This window comes from Elephas maximus, chromosome 2, assembly GCF_024166365.1.
Source record: "Elephas maximus indicus isolate mEleMax1 chromosome 2, mEleMax1 primary haplotype, whole genome shotgun sequence".
Lineage (NCBI taxonomy): Eukaryota > Metazoa > Chordata > Mammalia > Proboscidea > Elephantidae > Elephas > Elephas maximus.
In genome coordinates, this window is record NC_064820.1 from 171,500,278 (window position 1) to 171,506,128 (window position 5,851).

A 5,851-nucleotide genomic window follows, 5' to 3' on the forward strand; every position below is an offset into this window, starting at 1 on the left:
GCTCTGTCCAGGACTCTCTATTGTGATCCCTGTCAGAGCAGTCGGTGGTGGTAGCTGGTCAGGGCAGTAATTCTGGCCTTTTTTTGTGACTTAGAATTTTGTTCTACATTTTTCTTCAGCTCTGTCCAGGACTCTCTATTGTGATCCCTGTCAGAGCAGTTGGTGGTGGTAGCTGGGCACCATCTAGTTGTATTTTAGATGAAGGTCTACAGAACAAACTAGCTTCTCATTAAACAGTACTCTTACTGTTTTATGACCTTGGTTAACAACCCCATGACATGTCAGCACTCTCCCTTCTCGACCTTGGGCTCCCTATTACCAGCTTTCCTGTCCCCTCCTACCTTCTAGTCCTTGCCCCTGGGCTGGTATGCCACTTTAGTCTTGCTTTGTTTTATGGGCCTGTCTAATCTTTGGCTGAGGGTGAACCTCCAGAGTGACGTCGTTACTGAGCTAAAAGGGTGTCTGGGGCCATACTCTCAAGGTTTCTCCAGCCTCTTCTCAGGCCAGCAAGTCTGGTCTTTTTTTTTTTTTTTAATTTTATTGTGCTTTAAGTGAAAGCTTATAAATCAAGTCAGTCTCGCATACAAAAATTTATATACACCTTGCTATATACTCCTAGTTGCTCTCCCCCTAATGAGACAGCACACTCCTCTCTACCCTATATTCCCCGTGTCCATTCAGTCAGCTCCTGTCCACCTCTGCCTTCTCATCTCCCCTTGAGACAGGAGCTGCCCATATAATCTCATGTCTCTACTTGAGCCAAGAAGCTCACTCCTCACCAGTATTTTCTATCTTATAGTCCAGCCCGATCCCTGTCTGAAGAGTTGGCTTTGGGAATGGCTCCAGTCTTGAGCTAACAGAAGGTCTGGGGACCATGACCTCCGGGTCATTCTAGTCTCAGTTAGACCATTAAGTCTGGACTTTTTATGAGAATCTGAAGTCTGCATCCCACTGCTCTCCTGCTCCAGTGGGGATTCTCTGTTGCGTTCTCTGTCAGGACATTCATCGGTTGTAGCCAGGCACCATCTAGTTCTTCTAGTCTCAGGCTGATGTAGTCTTTAATTTATGTGGCCCTTTCTGTCTCCTGGGCTCCTAATTACCTTGTGTCTTTGGTGTTCCTCATTCTCCTTTGCTTGAGGTGGGTTGAGAGCATTTGAATCATCTTAGACGGCCACTTGCCAGCATTTAAGACCAGACACCACTCGCCAAAGTGGGATGCAGAATGTTTTCTCAATAGATTTTATTATGCCAATTGACCTAGGTGTCCCCTGAAACCATGGTCCCCAAACCCCTGCCCCTGCTACACTGGTCTTTGAAGCATTTGGTTTATTCAGGAAACTTCTTTGCTTTTGATTCAGTCCAGTTGTGCCGACCTCCTGTATTATATGTTGTTCATCCCTTCACCTAAATTAATTCTTGTCTGCTACCTAATTTGTGAATTCCCCTCTCCCTGCCTCTCTTCCTCCCCCTTTTCATAACCATCAAAAAATATTTTCTTCTCTGTTTAAACTATTTCTTGAGTTCTTATTCTGTGGTCTCATACAATATTTGTCCTTTTGCAACTGACTAATTTCACTCAGCATAATGCTTTCCAGGTTCCTCCATGTTATGAAATGTTTTACGGATTCATTATTGTTCTTTATAGATGCGTAGTGTTCCATTGTGTGAATATACCGTATTTTATTTATCCATTCATCCATTAATAGGCACCTTGGTTGCTTCCATTGTTTTGCCATTGTAGACAGTGCTGCAGTCAACATGGGTGTATACATGTATCTGTTTGTGTAAAGGCTCTTATTTCTCTAGGATATATTCTGAGGAGTGGAATTGCCAGATCATATGGTAGTTCTATTTCTAGCTTTTTAAGGAAGAGCCAAATAGATTTCCAAAGTTGTGCCATTTTACAATTCCACCAGCAGTGTATAAGTGTTCCAGTCTCTCCACAACCTCTCCAGCATTTATTATTTTGTGTTTTGAGTGAGATGGAATCTCATTGTAGTTTTGATTTGCATTTCTCTAACAGCTAATGACTGTGAGCATTTCCTCGTGTATCTGTTAGTTACCTGAATGTCTTCTTTATGAAGTGCCTGTTCATATCTTTTCCACATTTTTTAATTGGGTTATTTGTCTTTTCGTTGTTGAGTTTTTGCTGTATCATGTAGATTTTAGAGATCAGACGCTGATTGGAAATGTCAGGGCTAAAAACTTTTTCCCAGTCTGTAGGTAATCTTTTTACTCTTTTGGTGAAGTCTTTGGATGAGCATAGGTGTTTGATTTTTAGGAGCTTCCAGTTATCTAATTTCTCTTCTGGTGTTGGTACATTGTTAGTAATGGTCTGTATACTTTTTATGCCATGTATTAGGGCTTCTAGCCTTGTCCCTGTTTTTTCTTCCATGATCTTTATAATTTTAGATTTTACATTTGGGTCTTTGATCCCTTTTGAATTAGTTTTTGTGCATGGTGTGAGGTATGGGTCTTGTTTAATTTTTTTGCAGATGGATATCCAGTTATGCTAGCACCATTTGTTAAAGAGACTGTCTTTTTCCCATTTAACTGACGTTGGGCATTTGTCAAATATCAGCTGCTCATATGTGGATAGATTTATGACTGGATTCTCAGTTGTGTTCCATTGGTCTATGTATCTGTTGTTGTAAGGTCTGGTCTTTTTTTGCAAGTTAGAATATTGTTCTAGATTTTTCTCAAGCTCTGTCCAGGACCCACTATTGTGATCCTTGTCAGAGCAGTCAGTGGTGGTAGCCAGGCACCATCTAGTTGTACTGGACTCAGTCTGGTGGAGGCCGTGGTGGTTGGGGTCCATTAGTCCTTTAGACTAGTCTTTCCCTTGTATCTTTAGTTTTCTTCATTCTCCCTTGATCCTGAAGGGGTGAGACCAATGGAGTATCTTAGATGGCTGCTCAAAGGCTTTTAAGACTCTAGATGCTGCTCACCAAAGTAGAATGTAGAACTCTTTCTTTAAAACTATGTTGTGCCGATTGAGCTAGATGTTCCAGGAAACCATGGTCCCCACAGCCCTCAGCCCAGCAATTCATTCCCTCAGGGAGCTTGGATGTATCTATGGAGCATTAAAAACAAAACAAAACAGAACAAAAACAACTTTTTTTTATCGTCTATCAGAACTTCATTTCTGCTTATGGGTGAATAATATTCCAGTGCATGTATATACAATATTTTGTCTATTCAGTCATCTGTTGATGGACACTTGGGTTGTTTCTACCTTTTTGTTATTGTGATTAATGCTGCAGTGAACACTGGTGCACAAGCATCTGTTTGTGTTCCTGCTTATAATTCTTGTAGGTATATACCTAGGAATGGAATTGCTGGGCCATATGGTAATTGTATGTTTAACTTTTTGAGTTACTGCTAAACTTTTACATAGTGGCTATATGATTTTACATTCCTACCAAATTCCATGTTCCAGTTTCTCCATGTCCTCACCAACCCTTGTTATTGTCCTGTTTTCTGATAATAGCCATCCTAGTGCTTGTGAAGTGGCATCTCATTGTGATTTTGGTGAACATTTCCCTAATGACTAACAATGTTGAGTTATCTTTTCATGTGCTTGCTGGTTATTCGAGTATATCTTCTTTGGGGAAATGTCTATTCAAATACTTTACCCATTTTTTTTTAACTGGATTTTTTGTCCTCTTATTGTTGAATTGTGGGAATTCTTTATATATTATGGGTATTAAAACCTCACCAGATATATGATTACCAAATATTTTCTCCCATTTTGTAAGTTATCTCTTCATTTTCTTAATAAAATTCTTTGATGTCCAAAAGTTTTTAATTCTTAAAAAATTTTTAGTGTGCATTAAGATAAAAGCTTACAGAACAAATTAATTTCCCATTTGATAGTTTGTACATAAAGTGTTCCATGACATTGGTTTAATTCCCCTCAATGTGTCAGCACGGTCCCCATTTCCGTGTTAGGTTCCCTGTTTCCTTTCAACCTGGTTTCTACCCCTTCCTGCCTTCTCATCTTTGCTTTTGGGCAAATGTTGCCCTTTTGATCTCATTTAATTGCTTGTCCTAAGGAGCACATTCCTCTGGAGTGTTGTTTATTTTATAGGCCTTTGTTTTGACATTTGAAGGTATATTGTTTTGACAAATCAATACGAAAATCCCACGAGGTTTAACACATGAAATAAGATCAACCATTAACACCCAGTGTGGGTATTTGCCTTCAAATTGCCTTTGAATTCTCCATTGTGCTGAGGTGTCACCATGCAATCGTGTGTTTGTTGGTCATTTGTTACATGCATTCAGTAGGATGGATCCTCCTTGAACATTGCAACATGACCCTTTCCAGTTTTGTAGAAGAAAGGCTTTTTTTTTTTTGGCGGGGGGGAGGGGTATAGAATCCTATGTCCTACAAGTTCCTGGGAATGCTGCAGCCACATAGCTACGTGATTGACACATGCAGAGGCCAAATTGTTTGCCCAAGGTAATTCTGCAAGTGATGCCAGCACATAGTCTTCAAATTTGGCTCTGTGCCCTTAACTCTAACCACTGGATAAAAAGCCACCTTAAAATCAGGAAGCACCAGTAGCAGCTTTGGCACGGCAAGTACGTTGTCTGCTGTTGGTTTTAAACCACTAATGTGTAGCCTGCAGGTGTGCTGTTTTCAGCGGTCTTTGGTAATTGCCTATTCATGATGGCAACTTGGCATTTTTATTTAGCTTTATTTTCTCATTTGAATTCTTTTTATTTATTTTAATGTTCCTATCATTATTGGTAATAATACAATATTGGGCCCCTTCAAAAGGATAACAGTAGCAGTAATATATGAAAAAAGCTTCAATTTTACTTGATAATAGCACCTTAAATCAACCCCACTGTGTTTCCCAGGTGACACAAATCTCAGGGTGGATGTTGATCGTCCAGGCTGCTAGCTGGTATAAGACTCTACTTAAAACCAAATGATTTTGTGAGAACTCACTAACTTATGGCTGTCTACTGAGATTTCTAACCCAATGTTCTAAAAGGTCCGCAATCATGACTTTGCATAATTACTTGAGGGCCACAAAAATCATTACTAAATTGGCATATTTTAAGAGACAAGTTTATAAGCTGGGAAATGTATAGTCTCAGTAATTAAACAATGAATTAACAAGTTCTTGCTACAAGTAGAAAACCTCCTTCTATTTGGAAATAGGCTGAGAAACATGGAAAATCATAAAAGCTCTCTGAGGATATATGTCATATAACTTGGCCATTTGCTTTCTTCCTCTTTTAAATTCTCAGTTACTTGTGGGATCAGGACTAGGATTAGGCAAGTGAGGCACTCACCTCACAGAATGTAAGGAGGTGTCAAAATACTCATAAGTTCAGACAAAAAATATTTTACTGCAATATTCTAAGAGATCAAATTAGTGCAAAAAGTCCATGAATAACAAAAGTTCAGCATTTTAAATAAAATCAGGACCTGACCCTGGCTTGCATGACTCCCCTCATTCACCTCACCCAAATCCTGGCCAAGTATACTTAACTGTATTCTCCCTAGACTATAAGCTTCATAAGAAAGAAAATTTTCTGTCCTTTTCATCTGATATCTGCAAGGCCTTTCTTAGTACATCTTTTTTTCCAGGAATGAATGAAAACATATGGTTCTGTGGGAGGGCTGGGCTGGGAGTCTACAGACAGGCAGGCCTTGCCACCTACTTGCTATGTGGCTTTAAATAAGTCACTTCTCTGTAGGCTTCATTTTTCAAATGAAGGGACTAAACAATATTAGTCCTGTGATTATCTCCAGACTTCAAATTTTAAGATTCTTAACTGGTATTAAGACAGTCTACCACCCATCTGTCAGTTTGCCATACTGTGGTGGCTT